A 12,779-nucleotide genomic window follows, 5' to 3' on the forward strand; every position below is an offset into this window, starting at 1 on the left:
TAATCAGGAGAAGGAAAATTTTCAAAACTAAGGATTTTTAAAGGAAGAATAGCAATGCGAAGGCTGTAAACATTTCACTAGATACGCGGCCACAAAGTCTTCGGTCATACAGACCATTCAAAGCCAATAAGAGATTATATTGAATCGCGCCGACTAATGACTCATTTTTTTAAATGCCTACGTATGTAAAGTTATAATGTAAAGATTTCATTGTATTTACTTGAAATTTTTAAATCTATTTTCTTATGTAAAACAAAATTAGCAAATTTTGATTAATGGCAATAGGGTGAATTATTTTGCTGGGTATTTAAAATTTATCCACTGACCACTGAAAGTTATCATGGCTACCAAAGCGCCTGACTATAATATTGACAAATTACTAATAATATTATCTTGAGAAAATTCTTTGAAAGCGTCATTTACTTTCGTTAAAGTTCTAAATTTATCTTCGCTTACTTTTTTTCATCGTAATTTAAACAGGGCGGTATACGAGGGTTATCGTGAGAAGTGATTTAAATTTTCTATAATATTCCTAGTCAACAGGTTCTTTAGCCAATTCTGTCAAAACCGTTTCCAATAACTTTCGACGGATGCGGGTCAATTCCAGCAAAAGGTTACAATGGAAACGCTTAAAAACCTATAATTCTGTCATGTAAGTAAATCCCAGATATTGATACAATCACAATGGGAGCTATAATTAGAAATGGGAGAACATAGGGCTGCAGCCAAGCAATCTTCGGGTATTAGTTCTGATAATGATGTATCGCGACGATGAAAGCATCCTAGCAATCTATGGAACTAAATTTACTATCTAGCGATAACTTAAATTACTGAAATATGTTCTAGTTGCAAAGTTGAGTGGAGAAACATTTACTTGTCGGAATTCGATCTTAATGTAGGTCGATTATCCCTGATTACGAACCATATTTCACAATTTTTTGAAGCACGAGGCATGTTTCGACGCCTAAATTTCATATTTGATGATGCTTGAAAGTCAAAACACGTTAGATTTAGAGTTGTTTTTTCAGAAAAATTTGCCCTTAAAAGAGTTCTTAGAAATAAAGAGAGGCAGAACTGAAACTGAATCCTTTGAGATGTAATCTGGGATTTCTTATTATTTTCCCTTTCGATTTAAAAATCATTTTGTATTCGTCCACGAATGCCTTCATTCCGTATCCATTAGAGCGTTTTCTTTTCTCGTCATTCTAATCTTATTCATAAAACCTCTCTTCGTTCCATTCATGACATTCCTGTGATTGCATGAATGACTAAACTCTTGGGGAGGGGTTACTAAAAGAGACGCCGTTGCTTTAGTAAGAGTTGCTCATGACTGCATCTCTACAGCTTATACCATTTCGAATAAGAATTTTTTAAAGACAGGAACGAAGGAGTAAATGAAGAATGGAGAGAAGACACGAGTCGGCAGCAGAAACCTTTTAGAATTGGATATAGCCCTTGGATTGGAATTGGTATTTCTCGCGGGGAAGTTCGTAAATAGTTAATGCACTAAATTGATTTTACGTCAAAATTACGTCAATAGGTCAACTTAAAGGTCGTAAAATGCATTAGCTATTTCTGCATTTGCAGATATCTAAAGAAAAACGTCGAAAAGTCAAGAAATAAGAAGAGTATATTAAATAAATTTTTGCGTCGCATTCAGTGGTTATCAAATTTTATGTTTAGTTAATCGATCGACCACCTCAACGCTAGTATCGGTTATATCGGAAAGATTTAAAACGTCCATCCTGCCAACGCAAAAACTCGTAATAACAGCTGGACCAATCAAGATGACCTTCTATCACGGAGCGGAACTACTGAATCCTATATATTTACCGGAATTGTCAATACCTACACTATATCAATTATCGCACGTGACATCGGTAATCTTCGGCAACAGTATTGCTACCATTAGGGTGACGTCATATGCACCAATGACGTCATGGGCTCTCTACCCTTTCCTAATGCCATCACATGACCAAGGCGTTTATTAGAGAATTTTTTCCAAACGAAATGCTTCGAGTAAAATGACGTCCATTGTTGTCTATTGTATACGTGCTTGGTTTAACGAAAAAAAGCAAACGAGGAACTACCTCTTCTATGCAGGGGACGGAGGAGAAGGAATTGTGTAGTGATTCCGCCGCTGAGGGGTGGTCACAACGCCCGAGCGCTCCCGTGTTTCTTTGACGTCAACTGACCTTCTTCCCGACCCCTGTCCCAATGGCCTCGCTCCCCCCAACTGATTACATTCCCCGATCTCCCCTCGATGGGCTCAGGTCCGTGATGTGGTTAGTGGATATTGGGCCACGGCCACGCTGAAATGCGGCCAATAGGGTGGCCTTGAGCTTACACCTTGCCGGGACTACAAAATAAATCTTCCACCCACGCCTCTGGAAAGGAGGAATGTGTTTTATTATATATATGTATGTATATATATATATATATATATATGTATATATATATATATATATATATATATATATATATATATATATACATACACACACACACACACACACACACGCACACATATATATTACATATATTGTGCATCATGTTAGCCCTGGCGAACAAAAACACAAATGTTTGAGTATATTTTCTTTTTTGTGTGCTTGTGTTTTTGTTTGTATTCGCTAGTGCTAACTTGACATACATTAGTATTCACATACGTGAGACTTTTACATAAGTTATATATGTATATATATATACATATATTATTTATTATTATTTATTTATTTATTTTATTATATATATATATATATATATATATATATTTATTTATTTATTTATTTATTTATTTAAGTATTCAGGGTGAAGCCAAATGGACTCCCTGATTTGGCGGGTAAGTTGTAAAAAAACTAACCAAGATAAATAAAAATTGTTTTTATATCTGAAAACAACATCCAATGTCATTTTGTTTTTATTAGGTTTGAAAGATGATTTCATCCAAGTGACGACCTTGGTGACCGATGCACATGTTGAGTCGTTCAAAAAAGTTTTCGAAAACTTTTCTCAGCATACTATCTTGCGTTATTCCAGCGATGGCATCTGTAATTGCTTCCTTAAGAGCTTAAAAGGTCCTTGATCGAGCTTTGTAAACCTCAGCTTCGAGATACCCCCAAAGAAAAAATCACATGGGCTCAAATACGGCGTGCGAGGGTGGCAAGGAACATCCCCTCGTAAGGATATCAGGCGGCCGGGAAATTGTTCTTTTAGGATTTGGGGTGAACGAAGGGCGGTATGAGCCGTGGCACCATCTTTTTGAAACCAAAAGGCTTCAGTGTCATATCTCTCACCATGTTCTTCCATTTTGGGGAGTGAAAAGTTCTCCAGCATCTCACAATAGCGCACAGAGCTCATAGTAAGAGTTGAGCCTCAAGATTCAAAAAATTAAGGCCCAATAATTCCTTTGGAGGACACAGCGCACCAAGCTGTCACTTTGGGGCTCTGAAGAAGTCTCGGGTGAAGTTAGTTAGAGTTGTCAGTCGCCCAGTAATGAAAAGTTTGCTTATTTACTGAGCCGGAGAGGTGAAAATGCGCTTCACCGCCAGACCCCAGCGCCCTCTGCGTCGCCACCACACTATTACTGTTCTTAAAGAACGCTTCTACGACAAAGCCTCCTTGCTCACCATACCTACTAAACATGGTGTCGTAACTACTAAATATGGTGTCGTTTCTTCCAGCTAACGCCACTACTCCCATTCCGCTAATTTACCTGTTCGCTCTTCATTGATATTTTGAAACTAGGGAGTCCGTTCTGTCCCACCCTGTATACAGGGTTCGTCCGGAAAATAATTGTACTGAGCTCAGGAAAAAAAATGTATTACACTTTTACATATCTTAAGCTAATATTCCTCAAATAGGACCCTTGTGAGTCGATACACTTGTTCCAGCGGCGTTCCCATTCCTGGAACGCTCCTGCGAAGGCATCATCGGGAACCTCTCGAAGACACGTCGTCACGGCCTCTTTGACGGCGTCCAAAGTCCCGTATCGCGTTCCTTTCAAACTCCTCTTTATCTTCGGGAACAGAAAGAAGTCCGGTGGTGCCAAGTCCGGGCTGTAGGGCGGGTGCGGCAGCGTTGCCACGCCGTGCTTGGCCAAGAAGTCCGACACGACAAGCGCGGTGTGAGACGGCGCATTGTCGTGATGCAGCCGCCAGATGTTTTTGATCGCTGGCCGGACGCGGGCGACTCGTTTTCGAAGCCTGTCGAGCACTTGGACGTAAAATGCAGCATTTACAGTTTGTCGTTCAGGTAGAAATTCGTAGTGGACGACTCCCCTTTTGTCAAAAAAGACAATGAGCATCGCCTTGATCCGAGATTTGCTCATGCGAGCTTTCTTTTGACGGGGTGATGATGGGGTGTGCCACTCCGCACTTTGTCTCTTCGACTCCGGGTCGTACTCAAAGATCCACGTCTCGTCACCCGAAACAACGTTCTCTAAAAAATGTGGATCATTTTTCCAGTGATCCGCAAGTTGTGTCGCGATTTCCAAACGATTGAGTCTTTGATCATCACTGAGCACTTTCGGCACCAACTTTGCACAAATTTTTCGCATCTGTAATTGGTGCCTAATAATCTCGTGCACTATTGTTTTTGGCACATTACACTGCTCTGCTATCATCCGAACACTAAGACGACGATCAGAGTTCAGTACATCGCGAACTTTTCGCACATTTTCGTCGGTGAGTGTCGTTGATGGGCGTCCAGGCCGTGGTTCGTCGTCGACCTCTTCTCTGCCCTCCACGAACATCTTGTGCCACCGAAAGATCATGTTTCTGGACATGGCTGACTCCCCGTAAGCCTGGTTAATCATACCGACAGTTTCGGTAGACGATTTCCCAAGCTTTGCCGCAAATTTGATGGAATAACGCTGCTCCAAAAACTTCGGCATCGCGTTCCGTGACGTGGGTCGAGCGTGGAGGTTCGCGTTAACAGAGCTCCTCACTACACCACAGCTCAGAGCCGACTGCCTTTTTCAGCGTCGCTTGCCAACATACCCCCCTCCAATCGCAGCCCGTTAGAGCGGTGCTGGGCGCGCCTGGAGCGGCGGGAAAAAATCAGTACACTTATTTTCCGGACGTATGTATAACCTATGTAATTTTTTAATTAACCTATGTAATTTTATTATTTATCGGATTTTGATAGTTTTCCGCAACCTAACTCCCGCTGATTCTTGCATTCAAAGCAATCGTTTTGATTCTTAATTCCTTCGTCCGTCTTCCTTCTTTAGGCCATTCTTCGCTCCCTCTCTTAAAACTCATGCGAAAATTTAAAAAAAATTGGTGAAAGTAATACTTCATGGTTCTGATACTGTGGTGTTTGGTGCCCATCGTGACCTCGTAGTCTGAGGTAATGATTTATTTATTTTCCAAAGATTTCAAAATAGCCAAGTTTTGGTTTTAAACATCGGATTAAAGAGGTGGCATAATACTAATAACAATCACCAATGCAAGGTGTACCACATAGCAGCTAACTCAGGAGTTCCAGGTTAAATCCGGATTTTTGCGCTGCCACAAGCACCACAAAAGCCGCATTCTAAGGCCTTCCGATAATGCTGCCCCTGGGTAACGGGTCTCGCGGAGAAATGGCAACTGTACTAGGAATGGAGCTACCCCTACTGCTATGAATATGAGGAATTCGCACGTCTTAGGGTTAAGAATGAGAATAGATTTCTTACCTACCAAACCACACCTTAAGACATTACCCATGAGTATAGCTTATTACACAGTCATTCCAAATTTATTTATATCCATATTTCAACAAGAAATATTCTCTGTACTCTTGTTTTAAAAAGGAAAAAATATCACCATGAGCCGGTGAACATTCCTATGTAAATTTAAGGAACAAGATCGGTTAGGTTTCACTTTAAGTCCGATTTAAAAGCTTAACTTCTTGAGTTACGACATGTATCTAGAAAATGAACAATTTAACGAAAACCCGTAAAATGATGTTTTATTAAATCCAAAAAATGACTATAAAATGTGCAAAGTCTTGAAAATGGCAGTCCTTAAATTTATATAGTTAATTAGCCATAAAAAATATACAAGGGTTGCTCAATGAAGAATGGGTGCTTATAAATGTTTTATTCACAGAATTTAATGTGCAAAAAGTTAATGCCTCGTAATATTTTTAGTTGTTCGTGTAACGTGAGTATGGTACAGGTTTCACTAATTCTGACTGCGTATCGCGTCACCGAAAACCGATGTAATTTGAAACATGCTCAGTTCACCTGCGGCAACGATGGAGGCAAAATGCGACAAGCAATAAACTGCAATTAAATGTTGCTTTTGCCCGAAACAAATATATCATTTCTCCAATTATACTCTGTACAATAATCGAACAATATGACATAAAATAATATATTTGTTCTCTTAATTGACCAGTCCTCGTGCCAATACTTATTCGTTTTTAGAAGTTTAAAAAAACTGATCTCAATCGTAATACAGTTCAGGAAATTGTTTGAAGAAATCAAAAAGGAAGCATTTGAAGCAAATCGTAAATTACTGACCATCATAAGAATATGGAATTAGAATGTTACAGTATAAAACTGAACTTCTAGATATTTCTCCTCCGTTTTATTCCCAGGTCTCCTGATTCCCCACTGAGAATAGCAGGGGCATAAGGTATCGCGAAAATTGGGATAAGTTGTAGCCAGTCATTTTTCTAATAGGAAGACTCAGTGGGATGCTCTAATGTCGACCAGCTGAAATTTGATCGGGAGCCCTAAAGCAATGGGTCTTGAATCCTTGAGCTGACGGAAAATCGAGCGGCGGACTCTCGGGTGTCGTCTGTTCATTAGCGATTGCGAGCCGTTCAAATCCCTAATAAAGCCAGATGAATAATGCGGAGAAAATCGGAGGAGCAAGTTTATTACACTAAATCAAAATCAGCAGTCACATGCTTCTTCCTTTATGTATCTCTACTTCATTAAAATTTTTTAAATCATAAGCAATGCGTTAAAAATTGCGGGTCATATTTAAAATTGGAAGATTTTTTTGTCTCCTCAAGACCCATTCAGATCAAGCTTCCATCATGTTTTATAAACATATTCCAATATAAAACTATGGGTGTATATATATATATATTTACACACATAGTGTGTTTGTCTTTTTATGTGTTCCTATAGCTTTTCTTTATATCTATTACCTTGTTAGTGAATTGTTCGCCATTTAGCGTGTTTACGGGTTTTAATGCAAATATACATACACATATATGTATATGTACACATGTACACATAAAGGTCGTGTATATGTATATATATATATATATATATATATATATATATCTAAGAGGAACGAACAATATAAGACCACATAAAAAGATCACTCACTCGGTATTTCTTGATCATTTCGACGGAATTCAGCTCCGTCTTCATCAGAAGAAATAGAAGTAATGATTGGTTCCGTCGAAATGATCAAGAAATAACGCGTGAGTGATATTTTTATGTGTTCTTATATTGTTTGTTGCTGTCCAAGTTTGTTATTCAACACTTCCGTGTTGCTTCGACGAAATCATCTATAAATATATATATATATATATATATATATATATATATATATATATATACACACACATATTTATATACATATATATACATACATATATGTAAACTAAATATGTATACATATGTACGTGCATATGTACATTGGTATATATATACATATATACTATACCTAGGTATATATATATATAACGCCATAATATTCTTACGTGTATATAGTATATTAATATTGCGGCACAATTCTCGGTCAAAAAATTTTTTGAAAATTTTAAAACGATATCCAATATTGTAGTTAAATTTAATCATAGGCCATGAGAATGAGACTAAATATTTTCCAAGTAATTTGCAAACGGGGTCGAATTCTGTTTTAGATCCTTTTCCATGTATATCTTTGTAGTTTACTTGCTTCCTCTCTCTTCCAGTGAGGGTGTGCTTTATTGGACGGACCTAAAGATTATGCTCGGAGATTTTTCCGTTAATATATTTTGTCGTGATAACGTCAATCAAAATAGTTCATCCGTTTACAGTCATCTCGTGTGATATGAATTTTTAATCATTCGGTAGTGCTAATCCATGCAAATTAATACGATGTGACGTCATTTACATTTAAAAAAGAGCAGGCATAATTAGATTATGCGTCGCAAATCTGAGAGGACTTATTTTTCCGTTTTCCTTGGCACATAAACCAAACCGTTTTATTAAAATCTTAATTTTAAGTAACGAAAATTCAATTGATACAAAACCATTATCGAAAAAAAAGGATTCCCTAAAAAGATTGACGAAAATAATTAAAACTAATGGAAAAGAGATCCCATGAAACTATTTATTATTAATAGTGCCATTTTAAGATGTCATGGCATTGATTAAACACATTTATTAGACGAAATACTATGTCGCAGATACACTTAAATTGGCTATAAAGGCACTGTTTATACCTTCACGAAATTCATTTCAAATCTATCAGTGAATATTACTCCAACCCTTAATTATCGTGAATTCGGATATGAATGTGTAGATTTGTCATCATCATCTGTATTTTAATTTTAAGAATGGTTTACTGCAGTACTCTATTCTTCTCTTTTCAGCGTTGATTCTCTTACTCTAAGGTAGCTACTCCTTTGCGTTCATATTAATTTCTTCTAGGTACCTGTCCCTTAACCTTCCTCGCGGGATCTTTCCATGAATTTTACCTTCCATTACATTATGTTTCTAACTGATTCATTGTGCCTCAAGGTGTTTCCAATTCATCTAGTTCTTCTTATTGGCAGTCGAGTTCGCTATATTACTCTTTCCTCTTCTGCCCCCCTATACACTTGCTTGTTCCGCAATTGGTCTGCCCATTTAATCAGCAATATTCTCCTAAAACACTCCACAAGGTGCCTTCTGAAGTGCAAACTTTGCCCTGCCTTTTATATTGGACAGTGTACCACATCCCTTAACCACCGGGCCTCATGCAAGAATTCTTCCCTGATTGGTATGCTCCCAATCCCCAAACACACCTCCGAACACAGCACTCCCTTTGATAAATGCTATAGTGTATCCATCTTAGCAACACTACCACGCTCTGATCCATCCCTGAAACTCAAAACAAAAGAGCAATCCTTCATTTGGCTCTTGGATTCCTGGAATTGCCCAGGTGTTAATATTAGGCATTAATTAACCTAATCTGTACATATTTTCATCCTCCCTCCACCTCTGTCACCTTCCAGATTTTCCCCACCCTTCTAACAATCCCCCTTCTACATCTTCCCCTCCCAGCTCTTCCCTTCGGAAACCTCTCCCCACCTTCCCCTTCAATCCATCGTTCCAGCCCTCGTATTTTCCTTAGTTATTTCTCTCTCTCTCTTGAGGAAGGTGGCTGTGACCACCGAAAATTCGAAACCTAGTGAGTTTCTTTTCTTTTTTGTGTTTTTCTGTGTCCATTAGGGCTAAATTTTATACATTATATGTACATATATTTTTATATATATTACATATATAATTCCATACATAATTAAATAAATAAATATATATATATATTACAGATATAAATATATATATATATTTTATACAATATATATATATTTTATACAATATATATAATTATATATATATATTTTTTATTTAAATGTATCCTTCCCCTATTTTTCCTTTTCAATGAAAGAAAGTCACACGGAAATCAATCCGAGTTCAAGGAAGGGGGCAGAGTTTAGCCTAGGGATAGCGAATCTGAAGACGAAGCTGATATTCGGCGGTTCGATTTTCATTTTGGCCAAATATTTTCAGTTATGGAAAATTTTCTTTCTTATTTTCCCGGACTGAGGCAACGAGAAAAGTGGCTCATACAGCAAAAAACTATTCTGTGAGCCAATGGCGAAGAGCAGCAATATCACCCACGCACCCTCATGTTTAGGCCAAATGCGTTTTTCAGTGAAAAATATTTTCTCACGTCCAGGGCGCCTGAAACTGACTCCTCAAAGCCACAAACTCGCAAAGGCGTGTGACAAGTCCCTTTGCTCCTTGCCGCACTTTCTTCTTGATCAAAGAAAAAAAATGTATATATCACCTGCTTTCTCTCCTGAGTGGAACCTAGAGCTCTCCCTTTTGGCTGAAGGGCGTGCCGTTTTTTTATAAAGCGTGTCTCTCGTCCTTTGATTACGACTTCAGAATCATTCCGCTGGACCCTTCCGGGTCCAACCTCGAAAGCATACCTTCCTTTGATGACATTCGCTCCACTTTGGGAGTGAGATAATTCGATTCCTGTCGCCATTCGGCGAAATTCTTCACATCAAGAATCTAACAAGATTTTAAAGCGGATGCATTCTCGAAAAAGATGAGGTTTTGAAATGCTGCTTAAAATTACACATGCTAACGGTACGTAAGTCATTATATGTATAACTGTATAAACCTAATATATACCTTAATTGCTTGTGAGCGCGCGCATTTATATAAACATGTTTTTGCATACATATTTTGTCTCTCTCTCTCTCTCTCTCTCTCTCTCTCTCTCTATATATATATATATATATATATATATATATATATATATATATATATATATACACATATATGTATATGTATACCTATGTTTATTTGAGTAGAAACACCAAATGTCCATATATAGTGCACGCACAAACACACGCACTTAAGGTGCAAATTAGGTACGGTGCCATTCCATTACGAGGGCTTGCGGTGGGATTGTCGGGCCAACAGCTATAAGGGGTAATCGTTTATTATGAGCATTTCTTATAAATTTTTTAACGGGTAGCCTTAATTTTATTAATTATCTTGTATTCTAATTATTCTTGGAGTAATAATTTTCCATTAAGTGCTCCTTTCGACGCTACATTTATTTCTAAATAAATAAATTAGCTTTTCCACGGGCATTTGCCTACCATGTAGTGCCACAGCGGGTGGAATTACATGGTAGGCGGATAAATTTCCCATTGTACCAGCGTAGAACATGAATGAGTTGCTCAGATATTTAGCCATATGCTAATCATTCGCACTGCCAGTGACTCTCAACTAAGGGTTACCGATAACTGTATAGTATTATCATTTCCTTCCATAACGATTTTTCACGAAACGGGCAGCTTTTTCCAGTATCTCTTTGAATTAAGGTATAATTTGTTTGTACCCGGGGGCAAAAAACCTTGACGCGTATTCCTGTCCAACTAATTACTGTGACAAGTCACTAATCGTAACATTTTTAATTGGAATATTCCCCATTATTCATTGAATGAAGCCGTGTATCCTCAATGAAGCTTTTCTGATTTTTCCTGCGAGTTTACTCCATAGGGAACTGAGATCTGGTCCTGATCAGAATGACCTGAGGTCTAATGAGAAATTTAAAAGGAAGTAGCGTAGCCACAAAAGAAAAAAGCATATAAGGTACTGGTTATCCCTATCCTAGAATACTCCTCATTAGTATGGGATCCATATTAGGTGGGACATATTAAAAGATAGAAAAAGTTCAAAGAAAGGCAGCAAGATATGTACTCGGAAGGTACAAAAGAACAGATAGTGTCACAGAAATGTTAGATGTACTGAAATGGGAGAGTTTGAAAAATAGAAGAAAAAGGAGTAGGTTAGGGCAATGTATAGAATTGTTAAAAAGGACGAAGCGTGGGGAGATTTATGGAAAGAGATAGAAAAGCCTAACTTTAAGGGAAAAAAACGATTATAGTTTCAAAATAAAAATAAGAACGCAAAAACCAAATAAGAAAAAATACTCTTTTTTTAATAGAACTATAATTGATTGGAACCAGCTGCCTGGAGGTTTGTTTGAGCCCTTTCCATCCAATTTTAGAAGTTTTAAGAATAAATATAAAGCAGCCACTGGGTAATAAACTTCATTGTAGTTATGAAAATATTGTTTGTGTGTGATGTGGACGGCATTTTGAATGTGATGTGGAAGTGTCATTGTATGTAAGAATATTTGTCTCTTATCTGTTTTTCTAGTGCGTGTATGTATTTATTTTTCGTTGTAAGAGTGATCTTTGACCAAACTTGACCGTTGTCACCAGGAAAATCGCCCAATTGCAACGCAGTTCTAAAATAATAAAAAAATAATAATGTCCCAGCCACGTCTCTGATAAAACCCTCCACTCAAATTGCAGGCTGAGTAATGGTTTTGGATACGAAATGTTGAACAAAAGTAATGAGAATCTTGAGAAGGAGAAATCAAAGTTAAATATTAAGTTAGGAAGGGATAAATTAGGGCTTGTGCAGCAGTTCATGCATTTGGGCGGCATTGCAGAGGGATATGGCTATAGTAGTGGGGAAATTGGGAGACGAATTTTGATAGATAAGGAAACATGTAAAAGGGCGAGAGAATTGATGGCAGGTTCAATAAGGATGTATGTGAAGAGAGGAATAGTAATAACTTGATTATGAATCGAACTGATTTATGGATATGAAATCTTTTCCTTAGGCAAAAGATGAGCGTATATTGGCCGCTTTCAAGATGTGGGTTTGATAGAGAATGGAGAAAATAAGTTGGATACGGAGGAATGTACGCTGAAGTTTGCAATACTGTGAAGCTAAGAGAGGATGTTACTTGAGGAAATTATAAAATGGCTGAGAAATTGGATGGAGTAAGTCCATTAAACGGTAGACAGCGACTTTGAAGACCAAGATAGAATGAAGATGATTAATTAGGGTATAGGAAGGGGTATAGTAGAACCTTTAAGACAGCATGAAGATATGCATAAGTTACGAAAATATATTAGGAAATAAGTAATGTAGGGCAAAGAAAGAGTAAGTTCTCATGATACTTACGGGGACCTTCGAAAACCTA

This window comes from Hetaerina americana, unplaced genomic scaffold (assembly GCF_022747635.1).
Source record: "Hetaerina americana unplaced genomic scaffold, ioHetAmer1.1.p SCAF_7, whole genome shotgun sequence".
Lineage (NCBI taxonomy): Eukaryota > Metazoa > Arthropoda > Insecta > Odonata > Calopterygidae > Hetaerina > Hetaerina americana.